We start from the raw sequence: 19,708 nt of genomic DNA on the forward strand, positions 1-19,708 counted from the left end.
GAAAAAGTTTCCAATTTAAATAGCTAGAGAATAAAAACAATTTGCCAGTAATGTGAAAAAACCTACAGCACCTGGTGTTCCCATGTGGTCTCCCACCCAAGTACTAACCAGGCCCAACACTGCTTAGCTTCTAATATCAGACGAGATTGGGCCTATCCAATGTGGTATGGCTGTAGTTGAGATACAGGCACTTTTTTGCCCTCTTCTACTTCTATCACCAGGTAAGCTAATAAAAAAGTTTCCTAACTGTATTGGCTTACTGAAAAAAATCATGTGTTGGTAATGTAAAAATACCTACAGGACATGATATTAGCAGGGGTCTTAAATTAAATGACAAAAGTTGCTCAACACTGTTTATCTGCCAAAAGCAGTTGGAATTGGGCCTAAACAGTGTGGTAAGTCTTTAGGTGATGGCTATTGTGTCTGTTTGACCTCTTCCAAATGTCTGTACTGGCAATAAAAAGAAAAAGTTTCCAATTTAAATAGCTAGAGAATAAAAACAATTTGACAGTAATGTGAAAAAACCTACATCACCTGGTGTTCCCATGTGGTCTCCCACCCAAGTACTAACGAGGCCCAACACTGCTTAGCTTCCAAGGTCAGACAAGATTGGGCCTATCCAATGTGGTATGGCTGTAGGTGAGATACAGGCACTTTTTTGCCCTCTTCTACTTCTATCACCAGGTAAGCTAATAAAAAAGATTCCTAACTGTATTGGCTAACTGAAAAAAATCATGTGTTGGTAATGTAAACACACCTACAGGACATGATCTTAGCAGGGGGTCTTAAATTAAACTACTAAAGAGGCTCACCACTGTTTAGCTGCCAAAAGCAGTTGGAATTGGGCCTAAACAGTGTGGTAAGTCTTTAGGTGATGGCTATTGTGTCTGTTTGACCTCTTCCAAATGTCAGTGCTGGCAATAAAAAGAAAAAGTTTCCAATTTAAATAGCTAGAGAATAAAAACAATTTGCCAGTAATGTGAAAAAACCTACAGCACCTGGTGTTCCCATGTGGTATCCCACGCAAGTACTAACCAGGCCCAACACTGCTTAGCTTCCAAGACCAGACGAGATTGGGGCTATCCAATGTGGTATGGCTGTAGGTGAGATACAGTCACTTTTTTGCCCTCTTCTACTTCTATCACCAGGTAAGCTAATAAAAAAGTTTCCTAACTGTATTGGCTTACTGAAAAAAAGCATGTGTAGGTAATGTAAAAAGACCTACAGCACATGATATTAGCAGGGGGTCTTAAATTAAACTACTAAAGAGGCTCAACACTGTTTAGCTGCCAAAAACATTTGGAATTGGGCCTAAACAGTGTGGTAAGTCTTTAGGTGATGGCTATTGTGTCTGTTTGACCTCTTCCAAATGTCTGTACTGGCAATAAAAAGAAAAAGTTTCCAATTTAAATAGCTAGAGAATAAAAAAAATTGCCAGTAATGTGAAAAAACCTACATCACATGGTGTTCCCATGTGGTCTCCCACCGAAGTACTAACCAGGCCCAACACTGCTTAGCTTCCAAGATCAGACGAGATTGGGCCTATCCAATGTGGTATGGCAGTAGGTGAGATACAGGCACTTTTTTGCCATCTTCTACTTCTATCACCAGGTAAGCTAATAAAAAAGTTTCCTAACTGTATTGGCTTACTGAAAAAAATCATGTGTTGGTAATGTAAAAAGACCTACAGGACATGATATTAGCAGGGGGTCTTAAATTAAACTACTAAAGAGGCTCAACAATGTTTAGCTGCCAAAAGCAGTTGGAATTGGGCCTAAACAGTGTGGTAAATCTTTAGGTGATGGCTATTGTGTCTGTTTGACCTCTTCCAAATGTCAGTGCTGGCAATAAAAAGAAAAAGTTTCCAATTTAAATAGCTAGAGAATAAAAACAATTTGCCAGTAATGTGAAAAAAACCTGCAGCACCTGGTATTCCCATGTGGTCTCCCACCCAAGTACTAACCAGGCCCAACACTGCTTGGCTTACAAGATGAGACAAGATTGGGCCTATCCAATGTGGTATGGCTGTAGGTGAGATGCAAGGACTTTTTTGCCCACTTCTACTTCTATCACCAGGTAAGCTAATAAAAAAGTTTCCTAACTGTATTGGCTAACTGAAAAAAAATCACGTGTTGGTAATGTAAAAAGACTTACAGGACATGATATTAGCAGGGGGTCTTAAATTAAACTACTAAAGAGGCTCACCACTGTTTAGCTGCCAAAAGCAGTTGGAATTGGGCAAAAACAGTGTGGTAAGTCTTCAGGTGATGGCTATTGTGTCTGTTTGACCTCTTCCAAATGTCAGTGCTAGCAATAAAAAGAAAAAGTTTCCAATTTAAATAGCTAGAGAATAAAAATAATTTGCAAGTATTGTGAAAAAACCTACAGCACCAGGTGATCCCATGTGGTCTCCCACCCAAGAACTAACCAGGCGCAACACTGCTTAGCTTCCAAGATCAGACAAGATTGGCCCTATCCAATGTGGTATGGCTGTAGGTGAGTTACAGGCACTTTTTTGCCCTCTTCTACTTCTATCACCAGGTAAGCTATTACAAAAGTTTCCTAACTGTATTGGCTTACTGAAAAAAATCATGTGTTGGTAATATAAAAAGACCTACAGGACATGATATTAGCAGGGGGTCTTAAATTAAACTACTAAAGAGGCTCAACACTGTTTAGCTGCCGAAAGCAGTTGGAGTTGGGCCTAAACAGTGTGGTAAGTCTTTAGGTGATGGCTATTGTGTCTGTTTGACCTGTTCCAAATGTCAGTGCTGGCAATAAAAAGAAAAAGTTTCCAATTTAAATAGCTAGAGAAAAAAACAATTTGCCAGTAATGTGAAAAAACCTACAGCACCTGGTGTTCCCATGTGATATCCCACGCAAGTACTAACCAGGCCCAAAACTGCTTAGCTTCCAAGACCAGACGAGATTGGGCCTATCCAATGTGGTATGGCTGTAGGTGAGATACAGTCACTTTTTTGCCCTCTTCTACTTCTATCACCAGGTAAGCTAATAAAAAAGTTTCCTAACTGTATTGGCTTACTGAAAAAAATCATGTGTAGGTAATGTAAAAAGACCTACAGGACATGATATTAGCAGGTGGTCTTAAATTAAACTACTAAAGAGGCTCAACACTGTTTAGCTGCCAAAAACATTTGGAATTGGGCCTAAACAGTGTGGTAAGTCTTTAGGTGATGGCTATTGTGTCTGTTTGACCTCTTCCAAATGTCTGTGCTGGCAATAAAAAGAAAAAGTTTCCAATTTAAATAGCTAAAGAATAAAATCAATTTGCCAGTAATGTGAAAAAACCTACAGCATCTGGTATTCCCATGTGGTCTCCCACCCAAGTACTAACCAGGCCCAACACTGCTTAGCTTCTAATATCAGACGAGATCGGGCCTATCCAATGTGGTATGGCTGTAGTTGAGATACAGGCAGTTTTTTGCCCTCTTCTACTTCTATCACCAGTTAAGCTAATAAAAAAGTTTCCTAACTGTATTGGCTAACTGAAAAAAATCATGTGTTGGTAATGTAAAAAGACTTACAGGACATGATATTAGCAGGGGGTCTTAAATTAAACTACTAAAGAGGCTCACCACTGTTTAGCTGCCAAAAGCAGTTGGAATTGGGCAAAAACAGTGTGGTAAGTCTTTAGGTGATGGCTATTGTGTCTGTTTGACCTCTTCCAAATGTCAGTGCTGGCAATAAAAAGAAAAAATTTCCAATTTAAATAGCTAGAGAATAAAAATAATTTGCAAGTATTGTGAAAAAACCTACAGCACCAGGTGATCCCATGTGGTCTCCCACCCATGTACTAACCAGGCCCAACACTGATTAGCTGCCAAGATCTGACGAGATTGGGCCTATCCAATGTGGTAAGGCTGTAGATGAGATACAGGCACTTTTTTGCCCTCTTCTACTTCTGTCACCAGGTAAGCTAATAAAAAAGTTCCCTAACTGTATTGGCTTACTGAAAAAAAGCATGTGTAGGTAATGTAAAAAGACCTACAGGACATGATATTAGCAGGGGGTCTTAAATTAAACTACTAAAGAGGCTCAACACTGTTTAGCTGCCAAAAACATTTGGAATTGGGCCTAAACAGTGTGGTAAGTCTTTAGGTGATGGCTATTGTGTCTGTTTGACCTCTTCCAAATGTCTGTGCTGGCAATAAAAATAAAAAGTTTCCAATTTAAATAGCAAGAGAATAAAAACAATTTGCCAGTAATGTGAAAAAACCTACAGCACCTTGTGTTCCCATGTGGTCTCCCACCCATGTACTAACCAGGCCCAACACTGCTTAGCTGCCAAGATCTGACGAGATTGGGCCTATCCAATGTGGTAAGGCTGTAGATGAGATACAGGCACTTTTTTGCCCTCTTCTACTTCTATCACCAGGTAAGCTAATAAAAAAGTTTCCTAACTGTATTGGCTAACTGAAAAAAATCATGTGTTGGTAATGTAAAAAGACCTACAGGACATGATATTAGCAGGGGGTCTTAAATTAAACTACTAAAGAGGCTCAACACTGTTTAGCTGCCAAAAGCAGTTGGAATTGGGCCTAAACAGTGTGGTAAGTCTTTAGGTGATGGCTATTGTGTCTGTTTGACCTCTTCCAAATGTCTGTACTGGCAATAAAAAGAAAAATTTTCCAATTTAAATAGCTAGAGAATAAAAACAATTTGCCAGTAATGTGAAAAAACCTACAGCACCTGGTGTCCCCATGTGGTCTCCCACTCAAGTACTAACCAGGCCCTGCTTAGCTTTCATCATCAGACGAGATTGGGCCTATCCAATGTGGTATGGCTGTATGTGTGATACAGGCACTTTTTTGCCATCTTCTACTTCTATCACCGGGTAAGCTAATAAAAAAAAAGTTTCCTAACTGTATTGGCTTACTGAAAAAAATCATGTGTTGGTAATGTAAAAAGACCTACAGGACAAGATATTAGAAGGGGGTTTTAAATTAAACTAATAAAGAGGCTCAACACTGTTTAGCTGCCAAAAGCAGTTGGAATTGGGCCTAAACATTGTGGTAAGTCGTTAGGTGATGGCTATTGTGTCTGTTTGACCTCTTCCAAATGTCTGTGCTGGCAATAAAAAGAAAAAGTTTCCAATTTAAATAGCAAGAGAATAAAAACAATTTACCAGTAATGTGAAAAAACCTACAGCACCTGGTGTTCCCATGTGGTCTCCCACCCATGTACTAACCAGGCCCAACACTGCTTAGCTTCCAAGATTCGACGAGATTGGGCCTATCCAATGTGGTAAGCCTGTAGATGAGATACAGGCACTTTTTTGCCCTCTTCTACTTCTATCACCAGGTAAGCTAATAAAAAAGTTTCCTAACTGTATTGGCTTACTTAAAAAATTCATGTGTTGGTAATGTAAAAAGACCTACAGGACATGATATTAGCAGGGGGTCTTAAATTAAACTACTAAAGAGGCTCACCATTGTTTAGCTGCCAAAAGCAGTTGGAATTGGGCCTAAACAGTGTGGTAAGTCTTTAGGTGATGGCTATTGTGTCTGTTTGACCTCTTCCAAATGTCTGTGCTGGCAATAAAAAGAAAAAGTTTCCAATTTAAATAGCAAGATAATAAAAACAATTTGCCAGTAATGTGAAAAAACCTACAGCACCTGGTGTTCCCATGTGGTCTCCTACCCATGTACTAACCAGGCCCAACACTGCTTAGCTGCCAAGATCCAACGAGATTGGGCCTATCCAATGTGGTAAGGCTGTAGATGAGATACAGGCACTTTTTTGCCCTCTTCTACTTCTATCACCAGGTAAGCTAATAAAAAAGTTTCCTAACTGTATTGGCTTACTGAAAAAAATCATATGTTGGTAATGTAAAAAGTCCTACAGGACATGATATTAGCAGGGGGTCTTAAATTAAACTACTAAAGAGGCTCACCAATGTTTAGCTGCCAAAAGCAGTTGGAATTGGGCCTAAACAGTGTGGTAAGTCTTTAGGTGATGGCTATTGTGTCTGTTTGACCTCTTCCAAATGTCTGTGCTGGCAATAAAAAGAAAAAGTTTCCAATTTAAATAGCTAGAGAATAAAAACAATGTGCCAGTAATGTGAAAAAAACCTACAGCACCTGGTGTTTCCATGTGGTCTCCCACCCAAGTACTATCCAGGCCCAACACTGCTTAGCTTCCAAGATCAGACGAGATTGGGCCTATCCAATGTTGTATGGCTGTAGGTGAGATACATGCACTTTTTTATCCTCTTCTACTTCTATCACCAGGTAAGCTAATACAAAAGTTTCCTAACTGTATTGGCTTACTGAAAAAAATCATGTGTTGATAATGGAAAACGACCTACAGGACATGATATTAGCAGGGGGTCTTAAATTAAACTGCTAAAGAGGCTCAACACTGTTTAGCTGCCTAAAGCAGTTGGAGTTGGGCCTAAACAGTGTGGTAAGACTTTAGGTGATGGCTATTTTGTCTGTTTGACCCCTTCCAAATGTCTGTGCTGGAAATAAAAAGAAAAAGTTTCCAATTTAAATAGCAAGAGAATAAAAACAATTTGCCAGTAATGTGAAAAAACCTACAGCACCTTGTGTTCCCATGTGGTCTCCCACCCATGTACTAACCAGTCCCAACACTGCTTAGCTGCCAAGATCCGACGAGATTGGGCCTATCCAATGTGGTAAGGCTGTAGATGAGATACAGGCACTTTTTTGCCCTCTTCTACTTCTATCACCAGGTAAGCTAATAAAAAAGTTTCCTAACTGTATTGGCTTACTGAAAAAAATCATATGTTGGTAATGTAAAAAGTCCTACAGGACATGATATTAGCAGGGGGTCTTAAATTAAACTACTAAAGAGGCTCAACACTGTTTAGCTGCCAACAGCAGTTGGAATTGGGCCTAAACAGTGTGGTAAGTCTATAGGTGATGGCTATTGTGTCTGTTTGACCTCTTCCAAATGTCCGTGCTTTCAATAAAAATAAAAAGTTTCCAATTTAAATAGCTAGAGAATAAAAACAATTTGCCAGTAATGTGAAAAAACCTACAGCACCTGGTGTTCCCATGTGGTCTCCCACCCAAGTACTAACCAGGCCCAACACTGCTTAGCTTCCAAGCTCAGACGAGATTGGGCCTATCCAATGTGGTATGGCTGTAGGTGAGATACAGGCACTTTTTTGCCCTCTTCTACTTCTATCACCAGGTAAGCTAATACAAAAGTTTCCTAACTGTATTGGCTTACTGAAAAAAATCATGTGTTGGTAATGTAAAAAAACCTACAGGACATGATATTAGCAGGGGGTCTTAAATTAAACTACTGAAGAGGCTCACCACTGTTTAGCTGCCAAAAGCAGTTGGAATTGGGCCTAAACAGTGTGGTAAGTCTTTAGGTGATGGCTATTGTGTCTGTTTGACCTCTTCCAAATGTCTGTGCTGGCAATAAAAAGAAAAAGTTTCCAATTTAAATAGCTAGAGAATAAAAACAATTTGCCAGTAATGTGAAAAAACCTACAGCACCTGGTGTTCACATGTGGTCTCCCACCCAAGTAATAACCATGCCCAACACTACTTAGCTTCCAAGATCAGACGAGATTGGGCCTATCCAATGTGGTATGGCTGTAGGTCAGTTACAGGCAATTTTTTGCCCTCTTCTACTTCTATCACCAGGTAAACTAATACAAAAGTTTCCTAACTGTATTGGCTTACTGAAAAAAAATCATGTGTTGGTAATGGAAAAAGACCTACAGGACATGATATTAGCAGGGGGTCTTAAATTAAACTACTAAAGAGGCTCAACACTGTTTAGCTGCCAAAAACAGTTGTAATTGGGCCTAAACAGTGTGGTAAGTCTTTAGGTGATGGCTATTGTGTCTGTTTGACCTCTTCCAAATGTCTGTAGTCACACTAAAAATAAAAAGTTTCCAATTTAAATAGCTAGAGAATAAAAACAATTTTCCAGTAATGTGAAAAAAACTACAGCAACTGGTGTTCCCATGTGGTCTCCCACCCAAGTACTAATCAGGCCCAACACTGCTTAGCTTCCAAGATCCGACGAGATTGGGCCTATCTAATGTGGTATGGCTGTAGGTGAGATACAGGCACTTTTTTGCCCTCTTCTACTTCTATCACCAGGTAAGCTATTAAAAAAGTTTCCTAACTGTATTGGCTTACTGAAAAAAATCATGTGTTGGTAATGTAAAAAGACCTACAGGACATGATATTAGCAGGGGGTCTTAAATTAAACTACTAAAGAGGCTCAACACTGTTTAGCTGCCAAAAGCAGTTGGAATTGGGCCTAAACAGTGTGGTAAGTCTTTAGGTGATGACTATTGTGTCTGTTTGACCTCTTCCAAATGTCTGTGCTGGCAATAAAAAGAAAAAGTTTCCAATTTAAATAGCTAGAGAATAAAAACAATTTGCCAGTAATGTGAAAAAACCTACAGCACCTGGTGTTCCCATGTGGTCTCCCACCCAAGTACTAACCAGGCCCAACACTGCTTAGCTTCCAAGATGAGACGCGATTGGGCCTATCCAATGTGGTATGGCTGTAGGTGAGATGCAGGCACTTTTTTGCCCACTTCAACTTCTATCACCAGGTAAGCTAATAAAAAAGTTTCCTAACTGTATTGGCTAACTGAAAAAAATCATGTGTTGGTAATGTAAAAAGACCTACAGGACATGATATTAGCAGGGGGTCTTAAATTAAACTACTAAAGAGGCTCAACACTGTTTAGCTGCCAAAAGCAGTTGGAATTGGGCAAAAACAGTGTGGTAAGTCTTTAGGTGATGGCTATTGTGTCTGTTTGACCTCTTCCAAATGCCAGTGCTGGCAATAAAAAGAAAAAGTTTCCAATTTAAATAGCTAGAGAATAAAAACAATTTGCCAGTAATGTGAAAAAACTTACAGCACCTGGTGTTCCCATGTGGTCTCCCACCCAAACACTAACCAGACCCAAAACTGCTTAGCTTCCAAGATCAGACGAGATTGGGCCTATCCAATGTGGTATGGCTGTAGATGAGATACAGGCACTTTTTTGCCCTCTTCTACTTCTATCACCAGGTAAGCTAATAAAAATGTTTCCTAAATGTATTGGCTTACTGAAAAAAAATCATGTGTTGGTAATGTAAAAAGTCCTACAGGACATGATATTAGCAGGAGGTCTTAAATTAAACTACTAAAGAGGCTCAACACTGTTTAGCTGCCAAAAGCAGTTGGAATTGGGCCTAAACAGTGTGGTAAGTCTTTAGGTGATGGCTATTGTGTCTGTTTGACCTCTTCCTAAATGTCTGTGCTGGCAATAAAAAGAAAAAGTTTCCAATTTAAATAGCTAGAGAATAAAAACAATTTGCCATTAATGTGAAAAAACCTACAGCACCAGGTGTTCCCATGTGGTCTCCCACCCAAGTACTAACCAGGCCCAACACTGCTTGGCTTACAAGATGAGACAAGATTGGGCCTATCCAATGTGGTATGACTGTAGGTGAGATGCAAGCACTTTTTTGCCCACTTCTACTTCTATCACCAGGTAAGCTAATAAAAAAGTTTCCTAACTGTATTGGCTAACTGAAAAAAATCATGTGTTGGTAATGTAAAAAGACCTACAGGACATGATATTAGTAGGGGGTCTTAAATTAAACTACTAAAGAGGCTCACCACTGTTTAGCTGCCAAAAGCAGTTGGAATTGGGCAAAAACAGTGTGGTAAGTCTTTAGGTGATGGCTATTGTGTCTGTTTGACCTCTTCCAAATGTCAGTGCTGGCAATAAAAAGAAAAAGTTTCCAATTTAAATAGCTAGAGAATAAAAACAATTTGCCAGTAATGTGAAAAAACCTACAGCACCTGGTGTTCCCATGTGGTCTCCCACCCAAGTACTAACCAGGCCCAACACTGCTTAGCTTCTAATATCAGACGAGATTGGGCCTATCCAATGTGGTATGGCTGTAGTTGAGATACAGGCACTTTTTTGCCCTCTTCTACTTCTATCACCAGGTAAGCTAATAAAAAAGTTTCCTAACTGTATTGGCTTACTGAAAAAAATCATGTGTTGGTAATGTAAAAATACCTACAGGACATGATATTAGCAGGGGTCTTAAATTAAATGACAAAAGTTGCTCAACACTGTTTATCTGCCAAAAGCAGTTGGAATTGGGCCTAAACAGTGTGGTAAGTCTTTAGGTGATGGCTATTGTGTCTGTTTGACCTCTTCCAAATGTCTGTACTGGCAATAAAAAGAAAAAGTTTCCAATTTAAATAGCTAGAGAATAAAAACAATTTGACAGTAATGTGAAAAAACCTACATCACCTGGTGTTCCCATGTGGTCTCCCACCCAAGTACTAACGAGGCCCAACACTGCTTAGCTTCCAAGGTCAAACAAGATTGGGCCTATCCAATGTGGTATGGCTGTAGGTGAGATACAGGCACTTTTTTGCCCTCTTCTACTTCTATCACCAGGTAAGCTAATAAAAAAGATTCCTAACTGTATTGGCTAACTGAAAAAAATCATGTGTTGGTAATGTAAACACACCTACAGGACATGATCTTAGCAGGGGGTCTTAAATTAAACTACTAAAGAGGCTCACCACTGTTTAGCTGCCAAAAGCAGTTGGAATTGGGCCTAAACAGTGTGGTAAGTCTTTAGGTGATGGCTATTGTGTCTGTTTGACCTCTTCTAAATGTCAGTGCTGGCAATAAAAAGAAAAAGTTTCCAATTTAAATAGCTAGAGAATAAAAACAATTTGCCAGTAATGTGAAAAAACCTACAGCACCTGGTGTTCCCATGTGGTATCCCACGCAAGTACTAACCAGGCCCAACACTGCTTAGCTTCCAAGACCAGACGAGATTGGGGCTATCCAATGTGGTATGGCTGTAGGTGAGATACAGTCACTTTTTTGCCCTCTTCTACTTCTATCACCAGGTAAGCTAATAAAAAAGTTTCCTAACTGTATTGGCTTACTGAAAAAAAGCATGTGTAGGTAATGTAAAAAGACCTACAGCACATGATATTAGCAGGGGGTCTTAAATTAAACTACTAAAGAGGCTCAACACTGTTTAGCTGCCAAAAACATTTGGAATTGGGCCTAAACAGTGTGGTAAGTCTTTAGGTGATGGCTATTGTGTCTGTTTGACCTCTTCCAAATGTCTGTACTGGCAATAAAAAGAAAAAGTTTCCAATTTAAATAGCTAGAGAATAAAAAAAATTGCCAGTAATGTGAAAAAACCTACATCACATGGTGTTCCCATGTGGTCTCCCACCGAAGTACTAACCAGGCCCAACACTGCTTAGCTTCCAAGATCAGACGAGATTGGGCCTATCCAATGTGGTATGGCAGTAGGTGAGATACAGGCACTTTTTTGCCATCTTCTACTTCTATCACCAGGTAAGCTAATAAAAAAGTTTCCTAACTGTATTGGCTTACTGAAAAAAATCATGTGTTGGTAATGTAAAAAGACCTACAGGACATGATATTAGCAGGGGGTCTTAAATTAAACTACTAAAGAGGCTCAACAATGTTTAGCTGCCAAAAGCAGTTGGAATTGGGCCTAAACAGTGTGGTAAATCTTTAGGTGATGGCTATTGTGTCTGTTTGACCTCTTCCAAATGTCAGTGCTGGCAATAAAAAGAAAAAGTTTCCAATTTAAATAGCTAGAGAATAAAAACAATTTGCCAGTAATGTGAAAAAAACCTGCAGCACCTGGTATTCCCATGTGGTCTCCCACCCAAGTACTAACCAGGCCCAACACTGCTTGGCTTACAAGATGAGACAAGATTGGGCCTATCCAATGTGGTATGGCTGTAGGTGAGATGCAAGGACTTTTTTGCCCACTTCTACTTCTATCACCAGGTAAGCTAATAAAAAAGTTTCCTAACTGTATTGGCTAACTGAAAAAAAATCACGTGTTGGTAATGTAAAAAGACTTACAGGACATGATATTAGCAGGGGGTCTTAAATTAAACTACTAAAGAGGCTCACCACTGTTTAGCTGCCAAAAGCAGTTGGAATTGGGCAAAAACAGTGTGGTAAGTCTTCAGGTGATGGCTATTGTGTCTGTTTGACCTCTTCCAAATGTCAGTGCTAGCAATAAAAAGAAAAAGTTTCCAATTTAAATAGCTAGAGAATAAAAATAATTTGCAAGTATTGTGAAAAAACCTACAGCACCAGGTGATCCCATGTGGTCTCCCACCCAAGAACTAACCAGGCCCAACACTGCTTAGCTTCCAAGATCAGACAAGATTGGCCCTATCCAATGTGGTATGGCTGTAGGTGAGTTACAGGCACTTTTTTGCCCTCTTCTACTTCTATCACCAGGTAAGCTATTACAAAAGTTTCCTAACTGTATTGGCTTACTGAAAAAAATCATGTGTTGGTAATGTAAAAAGACCTACAGGACATGATATTAGCAGGGGGTCTTAAATTAAACTACTAAAGAGGCTCAACACTGTTTAGCTGCCGAAAGCAGTTGGAGTTGGGCCTAAACAGTGTGGTAAGTCTTTAGGTGATGGCTATTGTGTCTGTTTGACCTGTTCCAAATGTCAGTGCTGGCAATAAAAAGAAAAAGTTTCCAATTTAAATAGCTAGAGAAAAAAACAATTTGCCAGTAATGTGAAAAAACCTACAGCACCTGGTGTTCCCATGTGATATCCCACGCAAGTACTAACCAGGCCCAAAACTGCTTAGCTTCCAAGACCAGACGAGATTGGGCCTATCCAATGTGGTATGGCTGTAGGTGAGATACAGTCACTTTTTTGCCCTCTTCTACTTCTATCACCAGGTAAGCTAATAAAAAAGTTTCCTAACTGTATTGGCTTACTGAAAAAAATCATGTGTAGGTAATGTAAAAAGACCTACAGGACATGATATTAGCAGGTGGTCTTAAATTAAACTACTAAAGAGGCTCAACACTGTTTAGCTGCCAAAAACATTTGGAATTGGGCCTAAACAGTGTGGTAAGTCTTTAGGTGATGGCTATTGTGTCTGTTTGACCTCTTCCAAATGTCTGTGCTGGCAATAAAAAGAAAAAGTTTCCAATTTAAATAGCTAAAGAATAAAATCAATTTGCCAGTAATGTGAAAAAACCTACAGCATCTGGTATTCCCATAGGGTCTCCCACCCAAGTACTAACCAGGCCCAACACTGCTTAGCTTCTAATATCAGACGAGATCGGGCCTATCCAATGTGGTATGGCTGTAGTTGAGATACAGGCATTTTTTTGCCCTCTTCTACTTCTATCACCAGTTAAGCTAATAAAAAAGTTTCCTAACTGTATTGGCTAACTGAAAAAAATCATGTGTTGGTAATGTAAAAAGACTTACAGGACATGATATTAGCAGGGGGTCTTAAATTAAACTACTAAAGAGGCTCACCACTGTTTAGCTGCCAAAAGCAGTTGGAATTGGGCAAAAACAGTGTGGTAAGTCTTTAGGTGATGGCTATTGTGTCTGTTTGACCTCTTCCAAATGTCAGTGCTGGCAATAAAAAGAAAAAAATTCCAATTTAAATAGCTAGAGAATAAAAATAATTTGCAAGTATTGTGAAAAAACCTACAGCACCAGGTGATCCCATGTGGTCTCCCACCCATGTACTAACCAGGCCCAACACTGATTAGCTGCCAAGATCTGACGAGATTGGGCCTATCCAATGTGGTAAGGCTGTAGATGAGATACAGGCACTTTTTTGCCCTCTTCTACTTCTGTCACCAGGTAAGCTAATAAAAAAGTTCCCTAACTGTATTGGCTTACTGAAAAAAAGCATGTGTAGGTAATGTAAAAAGACCTACAGGACATGATATTAGCAGGGGGTCTTAAATTAAACTACTAAAGAGGCTCAACACTGTTTAGCTGCCAAAAACATTTGGAATTGGGCCTAAACAGTGTGGTAAGTCTTTAGGTGATGGCTATTGTGTCTGTTTGACCTCTTCCAAATGTCTGTGCTGGCAATAAAAATAAAAAGTTTCCAATTTAAATAGCAAGAGAATAAAAACAATTTGCCAGTAATGTGAAAAAACCTACAGCACCTTGTGTTCCCATGTGGTCTCCCACCCATGTACTAACCAGGCCCAACACTGCTTAGCTGCCAAGATCTGACGAGATTGGGCCTATCCAATGTGGTAAGGCTGTAGATGAGATACAGGCACTTTTTTGCCCTCTTCTACTTCTATCACCAGGTAAGCTAATAAAAAAGTTTCCTAACTGTATTGGCTAACTGAAAAAAATCATGTGTTGGTAATGTAAAAAGACCTACAGGACATGATATTAGCAGGGGGTCTTAAATTAAACTACTAAAGAGGCTCAACACTGTTTAGCTGCCAAAAGCAGTTGGAATTGGGCCTAAACAGTGTGGTAAGTCTTTAGGTGATGGCTATTGTGTCTGTTTGACCTCTTCCAAATGTCTGTACTGGCAATAAAAAGAAAAATTTTCCAATTTAAATAGCTAGAGAATAAAAACAATTTGCCAGTAATGTGAAAAAACCTACAGCACCTGGTGTCCCCATGTGGTCTCCCACTCAAGTACTAACCAGGCCCTGCTTAGCTTTCATCATCAGACGAGATTGGGCCTATCCAATGTGGTATGGCTGTATGTGTGATACAGGCACTTTTTTGCCATCTTCTACTTCTATCACCGGGTAAGCTAATAAAAAAAAAGTTTCCTAACTGTATTGGCTTACTGAAAAAAATCATGTGTTGGTAATGTAAAAAGACCTACAGGACAAGATATTAGAAGGGGGTTTTAAATTAAACTAATAAAGAGGCTCAACACTGTTTAGCTGCCAAAAGCAGTTGGAATTGGGCCTAAACATTGTGGTAAGTCGTTAGGTGATGGCTATTGTGTCTGTTTGACCTCTTCCAAATGTCTGTGCTGGCAATAAAAAGAAAAAGTTTCCAATTTAAATAGCAAGAGAATAAAAACAATTTACCAGTAATGTGAAAAAACCTACAGCACCTGGTGTTCCCATGTGGTCTTCCACCCATGTACTAACCAGGCCCAACACTGCTTAGCTTCCAAGATTCGACGAGATTGGGCCTATCCAATGTGGTAAGCCTGTAGATGAGATACAGGCACTTTTTTGCCCTCTTCTACTTCTATCACCAGGTAAGCTAATAAAAAAGTTTCCTAACTGTATTGGCTTACTTAAAAAATTCATGTGTTGGTAATGTAAAAAGACCTACAGGACATGATATTAGCAGGGGGTCTTAAATTAAACTACTAAAGAGGCTCACCATTGTTTAGCTGCCAAAAGCAGTTGGAATTGGGCCTAAACAGTGTGGTAAGTCTTTAGGTGATGGCTATTGTGTCTGTTTGACCTCTTCCAAATGTCTGTGCTGGCAATAAAAAGAAAAAGTTTCCAATTTAAATAGCAAGATAATAAAAACAATTTGCCAGTAATGTGAAAAAACCTACAGCACCTGGTGTTCCCATGTGGTCTCCCACCCATGTACTAACCAGGCCCAACACTGCTTAGCTGCCAAGATCCAACGAGATTGGGCCTATCCAATGTGGTAAGGCTGTAGATGAGATACAGGCACTTTTTTTGCCCTCTTCTACTTCTATCTCCAGGTAATCTAATAAAAAAGTTTCCTAACTGTATTGGCTTACTGAAAAAAATCATGTGTTGGTAATGTAAAAAGACCTACAGGACATGATATTAGCAGGGGGTCTTAAATTAAACTACTAAAGAGGCTCACCAATGTTTAGCTGCCAAAAGCAGTTGGAATTGGGCCTAAACAGTGTGGTAAGTCTTTAGGTGATGGCTATTGTGTCTGTTTGACCTCTTCCAAATGTCTGTGCTGGCAATAAAAAGAAAAAGTTTCCAATTTAAATAGCTAGAGAATAAAAACAATGTGCCAGTAATGTGAAAAAAACCTACAGCACCTGGTGTTTCCATGTGGTCTCCCACCCAAGTACTATCCAGGCCCAACACTGCTTAGCTTCCAAGATCAGACGAGATTGGGCCTATCCAATGTTGTATGGCTGTAGGTGAGATACATGCACTTTTTTATCCTCTTCTACTTCTATCACCAGGTAAGCTAATACAAAAGTTTCCTAACTGTATTGGCTTACTGAAAAAAATCATGTGTTGATAATGGAAAACGACCTACAGGACATGATATTAGCAGGGGGTCTTAAATTAAACTGCTAAAGAGGCTCAACACTGTTTAGCTGCCGAAAGCAGTTGGAGTTGGGCCTAAACAGTGTGGTAAGACTTTAGGTGATGGCTATTTTGTCTGTTTGACCCCTTCCAAATGTCTGTGCTGGAAATAAAAAGAAAAAGTTTCCAATTTAAATAGCAAGAGAATAAAAACAATTTGCCAGTAATGTGAAAAAACCTACAGCACCTTGTGTTCCCATGTGGTCTCCCACCCATGTACTAACCAGTCCCAACACTGCTTAGCTGCCAAGATCCGACGAGATTGGGCCTATCCAATGTGGTAAGGCTGTAGATGAGATACAGGCACTTTTTTGCCCTCTTCTACTTCTATCACCAGGTAAGCTAATAAAAAAGTTTCCTAACTGTATTGGCTTACTGAAAAAAATCATATGTTGGTAATGTAAAAAGTCCTACAGGACATGATATTAGCAGGGGGTCTTAAATTAAACTACTAAAGAGGCTCAACACTGTTTAGCTGCCAACAGCAGTTGGAATTGGGCCTAAACAGTGTGGTAAGTCTATAGGTGATGGCTATTGTGTCTGTTTGACCTCTTCCAAATGTCCGTGCTTTCAATAAAAATAAAAAGTTTCCAATTTAAATAGCTAGAGAATAAAAACAATTTGCCAGTAATGTGAAAAAACCTACAGCACCTGGTGTTCCCATGTGGTCTCCCACCCAAGTACTAACCAGGCCCAACACTGCTTAGCTTCCAAGCTCAGACGAGATTGGGCCTATCCAATGTGGTATGGCTGTAGGTGAGATACAGGCACTTTTTTGCCCTCTTCTACTTCTATCACCAGGTAAGCTAATACAAAAGTTTCCTAACTGTATTGGCTTACTGAAAAAAATCATGTGTTGGTAATGTAAAAAAACCTACAGGACATGATATTAGCAGGGGGTCTTAAATTAAACTACTGAAGAGGCTCACCACTGTTTAGCTGCCAAAAGCAGTTGGAATTGGGCCTAAACAGTGTGGTAAGTCTTTAGGTGATGGCTATTGTGTCTGTTTGACCTCTTCCAAATGTCTGTGCTGGCAATAAAAAGAAAAAGTTTCCAATTTAAATAGCTAGAGAATAAAAACAATTTGCCAGTAATGTGAAAAAACCTACAGCACCTGGTGTTCCCATGTGGTCTCCCACCCAAGTAATAACCATGCCCAACACTACTTAGCTTCCAAGATCAGACGAGATTGGGCCTATCCAATGTGGTATGGCTGTAGGTCAGTTACAGGCAATTTTTTGCCCTCTTCTACTTCTATCACCAGGTAAACTAATACAAAAGTTTCCTAACTGTATTGGCTTACTGAAAAAAAATCATGTGTTGGTAATGGAAAAAGACCTACAGGACATGATATTAGCAGGGGGTCTTAAATTAAACTACTAAAGAGGCTCAACACTGTTTAGCTGCCAAAAACAGTTGTAATTGGGCCTAAACAGTGTGGTAAGTCTTTAGGTGATGGCTATTGTGTCTGTTTGACCTCTTCCAAATGTCTGTAGTCACACTAAAAATAAAAAGTTTCCAATTTAAATAGCTAGAGAATAAAAACAATTTTCCAGTAATGTGAAAAAAACTACAGCAACTGGTGTTCCCATGTGGTCTCCCACCCAAGTACTAATCAGGCCCAACACTGCTTAGCTTCCAAGATCCGACGAGATTGGGCCTATCTAATGTGGTATGGCTGTAGGTGAGATACAGGCACTTTTTTGCCCTCTTCTACTTCTATCACCAGGTAAGCTATTAAAAAAGTTTCCTAACTGTATTGGCTTACTGAAAAAAATCATGTGTTGGTAATGTAAAAAGACCTACAGGACATGATATTAGCAGGGGGTCTTAAATTAAACTACTAAAGAGGCTCAACACTGTTTAGCTGCCAAAAGCAGTTGGAATTGGGCCTAAACAGTGTGGTAAGTCTTTAGGTGATGACTATTGTGTCTGTTTGACCTCTTCCAAATGTCTGTGCTGGCAATAAAAAGAAAAAGTTTCCAATTTAAATAGCTAGAGAATAAAAACAATTTGCCAGTAATGTGAAAAAACCTACAGCACCTGGTGTTCCCATGTGGTCTCCCACCCAAGTACTAACCAGGCCCAACACTGCTTAGCTTCCAAGATGAGACGCGATTGGGCCTATCCAATGTGGTATGGCTGTAGGTGAGATGCAGGCACTTTTTTGCCCACTTCAACTTCTATCACCAGGTAAGCTAATAAAAAAGTTTCCTAACTGTATTGGCTAACTGAAAAAAATCATGTGTTGGTAATGTAAAAAGACCTACAGGACATGATATTAGCAGGTGGTCTTAAATTAAACTACTAAAGAGGCTCAACACTGTTTAGCTGCCAAAAGCAGTTGGAATTGGGCAAAAACAGTGTGGTAAGTCTTTAGGTGATGGCTATTGTGTCTGTTTGACCTCTTCCAAATGCCAGTGCTGGCAATAAAAAGAAAAAGTTTCCAATTTAAATAGCTAGAGAATAAAAACAATTTGCCAGTAATGTGAAAAAACCTACAGCACCTGGTGTTCCCATGTGGTCTCCCACCCAAGTACTTACCAGGCCCAACACTGCTTAGCTTCCAAGATCAAACGAGATTGGGCCTATCCAATGTGGTATGGCTGTAGGTGAGATACAGGCACTTTTTTGCTTTCTTCTACTTCTATCACCAGGTAAGCTAATAAAAAAGTTTCCGAACTGTATTGGCTTACTGAAAAAATTCATGTGTTGGTAATGTAAAAAGACCTACAGGACACGATATTAGCAGGGGCACTAAAATTAAACTACTAAAGAGGCTCAACACTGTTTAGCTGCCAAAAGCAGTTGGAATTGGGCCTAAACAGTGTGGTAAGTCTTTAAGTGATGGCTATTGTGTCTGTTTGAACTCTTCCAAATGTCTGTGCTTTACAGAAGAAAGACAGCAACAGCTTGGCGTTTGTTATGAAGGAGATTTTGTTTGGAGCAGCTAATTTGAAGATGGAGGATATATTTTGTGTTCAAGATTTTCCGACTACTGGGATTTATGATGTGACTTTGGACGATGACCATTTGTGCCTGCCTGTCTATGAGATTCTGCGTGAGTAAAAATCCAAACCTGTGATGGATGGAATAGAAGTGATTCCTCTCTTCATGACTAATGAGCGACCAGTAATAGTACATGTGTACAACCCATACACACCACTGGATCTGGTAAGATCTTTTCTTGCAAGATATTGTGTTTCTGTGAGAGGAGGTATACCGCAGAAAAATGCATTTCAGATTTTTAATGGAAAATACAAATTTTGGGTCAAATTAAGGGCAGATTCAGGAGGAATCGGAGGGGTAACGCACCCACCAGCAAATTTCTCAGTGGGGGGATACAGAGGCTTTCTGTATTACCCAGGACAGCCGAGATATTGTAGATTATGCCTAATGTATGGACATGTACAAGATGAGTGTCCGAAAGGGAAATGCTGCAGAGACTGCAGACAGGCAGGTCATGAGGCAGATGACTGTCCTCAGCCAAGGACTTGTGATGTCTGTGGCAAGAGTGGTCATTCGGCTAGAGGGTGCCCAGGTATGCTAGAGGAGGAAGCCCGAAGAGAAAAGGGGAGCAGTC

At 39.7% G+C, this 19,708-nt stretch overlaps 3 non-coding genes and 36 pseudogenes across 3 annotated transcripts; all 39 read right to left on the reverse strand.

Moving 5' to 3' along the window:
• Positions 1-59: 59 nt before the first annotated feature.
• On the reverse strand, positions 60-178 carry LOC146028434 (5S ribosomal RNA; annotated as a pseudogene).
• A 344-nt stretch (positions 179-522) lies between these two features.
• On the reverse strand, positions 523-641 carry LOC146029084 (5S ribosomal RNA; annotated as a pseudogene).
• A 345-nt stretch (positions 642-986) lies between these two features.
• LOC146027835 (5S ribosomal RNA) lies at positions 987-1,105 on the reverse strand (annotated as a pseudogene).
• Positions 1,106-1,449: 344 nt separating this feature from the next.
• Positions 1,450-1,568, reverse strand: LOC146028606 (5S ribosomal RNA; annotated as a pseudogene).
• A 346-nt stretch (positions 1,569-1,914) lies between these two features.
• On the reverse strand, positions 1,915-2,033 carry LOC146029562 (5S ribosomal RNA; annotated as a pseudogene).
• Positions 2,034-2,379: 346 nt separating this feature from the next.
• Positions 2,380-2,498, reverse strand: LOC146029661 (5S ribosomal RNA; annotated as a pseudogene).
• Positions 2,499-2,842: 344 nt separating this feature from the next.
• On the reverse strand, positions 2,843-2,961 carry LOC146028952 (5S ribosomal RNA; annotated as a pseudogene).
• Positions 2,962-3,306: 345 nt separating this feature from the next.
• On the reverse strand, positions 3,307-3,425 carry LOC146029159 (5S ribosomal RNA; annotated as a pseudogene).
• Positions 3,426-3,770: 345 nt separating this feature from the next.
• Positions 3,771-3,889, reverse strand: LOC146029237 (5S ribosomal RNA; annotated as a pseudogene).
• Positions 3,890-4,234: 345 nt separating this feature from the next.
• On the reverse strand, positions 4,235-4,353 carry LOC146028983 (5S ribosomal RNA; annotated as a pseudogene).
• An 807-nt stretch (positions 4,354-5,160) lies between these two features.
• LOC146029333 (5S ribosomal RNA) lies at positions 5,161-5,279 on the reverse strand (annotated as a pseudogene).
• Positions 5,280-5,624: 345 nt separating this feature from the next.
• Positions 5,625-5,743, reverse strand: LOC146029108 (5S ribosomal RNA; annotated as a pseudogene).
• A 346-nt stretch (positions 5,744-6,089) lies between these two features.
• LOC146028130 (5S ribosomal RNA) lies at positions 6,090-6,208 on the reverse strand (annotated as a pseudogene).
• Positions 6,209-6,553: 345 nt separating this feature from the next.
• On the reverse strand, positions 6,554-6,672 carry LOC146029587 (5S ribosomal RNA; annotated as a pseudogene).
• A 345-nt stretch (positions 6,673-7,017) lies between these two features.
• Positions 7,018-7,136, reverse strand: LOC146033397 (5S ribosomal RNA). The gene has a single exon (XR_014458806.1). It is a non-coding gene; the product is annotated as a 5S ribosomal RNA (ribosomal RNA).
• A 345-nt stretch (positions 7,137-7,481) lies between these two features.
• On the reverse strand, positions 7,482-7,600 carry LOC146028823 (5S ribosomal RNA; annotated as a pseudogene).
• A 346-nt stretch (positions 7,601-7,946) lies between these two features.
• On the reverse strand, positions 7,947-8,065 carry LOC146028813 (5S ribosomal RNA; annotated as a pseudogene).
• A 345-nt stretch (positions 8,066-8,410) lies between these two features.
• Positions 8,411-8,529, reverse strand: LOC146028133 (5S ribosomal RNA; annotated as a pseudogene).
• A 345-nt stretch (positions 8,530-8,874) lies between these two features.
• LOC146029434 (5S ribosomal RNA) lies at positions 8,875-8,993 on the reverse strand (annotated as a pseudogene).
• Positions 8,994-9,340: 347 nt separating this feature from the next.
• Positions 9,341-9,459, reverse strand: LOC146029419 (5S ribosomal RNA; annotated as a pseudogene).
• Positions 9,460-9,804: 345 nt separating this feature from the next.
• Positions 9,805-9,923, reverse strand: LOC146028435 (5S ribosomal RNA; annotated as a pseudogene).
• Positions 9,924-10,267: 344 nt separating this feature from the next.
• LOC146029158 (5S ribosomal RNA) lies at positions 10,268-10,386 on the reverse strand (annotated as a pseudogene).
• A 345-nt stretch (positions 10,387-10,731) lies between these two features.
• On the reverse strand, positions 10,732-10,850 carry LOC146027836 (5S ribosomal RNA; annotated as a pseudogene).
• A 344-nt stretch (positions 10,851-11,194) lies between these two features.
• Positions 11,195-11,313, reverse strand: LOC146028607 (5S ribosomal RNA; annotated as a pseudogene).
• Positions 11,314-11,659: 346 nt separating this feature from the next.
• LOC146029563 (5S ribosomal RNA) lies at positions 11,660-11,778 on the reverse strand (annotated as a pseudogene).
• A 346-nt stretch (positions 11,779-12,124) lies between these two features.
• Positions 12,125-12,243, reverse strand: LOC146029253 (5S ribosomal RNA; annotated as a pseudogene).
• A 344-nt stretch (positions 12,244-12,587) lies between these two features.
• On the reverse strand, positions 12,588-12,706 carry LOC146028953 (5S ribosomal RNA; annotated as a pseudogene).
• A 345-nt stretch (positions 12,707-13,051) lies between these two features.
• On the reverse strand, positions 13,052-13,170 carry LOC146029293 (5S ribosomal RNA; annotated as a pseudogene).
• A 345-nt stretch (positions 13,171-13,515) lies between these two features.
• LOC146029238 (5S ribosomal RNA) lies at positions 13,516-13,634 on the reverse strand (annotated as a pseudogene).
• Positions 13,635-13,979: 345 nt separating this feature from the next.
• On the reverse strand, positions 13,980-14,098 carry LOC146028984 (5S ribosomal RNA; annotated as a pseudogene).
• An 807-nt stretch (positions 14,099-14,905) lies between these two features.
• On the reverse strand, positions 14,906-15,024 carry LOC146029547 (5S ribosomal RNA; annotated as a pseudogene).
• A 345-nt stretch (positions 15,025-15,369) lies between these two features.
• On the reverse strand, positions 15,370-15,488 carry LOC146028532 (5S ribosomal RNA; annotated as a pseudogene).
• A 347-nt stretch (positions 15,489-15,835) lies between these two features.
• LOC146028131 (5S ribosomal RNA) lies at positions 15,836-15,954 on the reverse strand (annotated as a pseudogene).
• Positions 15,955-16,299: 345 nt separating this feature from the next.
• Positions 16,300-16,418, reverse strand: LOC146029588 (5S ribosomal RNA; annotated as a pseudogene).
• A 345-nt stretch (positions 16,419-16,763) lies between these two features.
• Positions 16,764-16,882, reverse strand: LOC146033398 (5S ribosomal RNA). The gene has a single exon (XR_014458807.1). It is a non-coding gene; the product is annotated as a 5S ribosomal RNA (ribosomal RNA).
• Positions 16,883-17,227: 345 nt separating this feature from the next.
• LOC146028469 (5S ribosomal RNA) lies at positions 17,228-17,346 on the reverse strand (annotated as a pseudogene).
• Positions 17,347-17,692: 346 nt separating this feature from the next.
• LOC146028814 (5S ribosomal RNA) lies at positions 17,693-17,811 on the reverse strand (annotated as a pseudogene).
• Positions 17,812-18,156: 345 nt separating this feature from the next.
• Positions 18,157-18,275, reverse strand: LOC146028134 (5S ribosomal RNA; annotated as a pseudogene).
• A 345-nt stretch (positions 18,276-18,620) lies between these two features.
• On the reverse strand, positions 18,621-18,739 carry LOC146033601 (5S ribosomal RNA). The gene has a single exon (XR_014459010.1). It is a non-coding gene; the product is annotated as a 5S ribosomal RNA (ribosomal RNA).
• Between the last annotated feature and the right edge of the window lie 969 nt (positions 18,740-19,708).

The sequence above is a fragment of the Crinia signifera genome, chromosome 8, assembly GCF_055691185.1.
Source record: "Crinia signifera chromosome 8, ASM5569118v1, whole genome shotgun sequence".
NCBI classification, from domain to species: domain Eukaryota; kingdom Metazoa; phylum Chordata; class Amphibia; order Anura; family Myobatrachidae; genus Crinia; species Crinia signifera.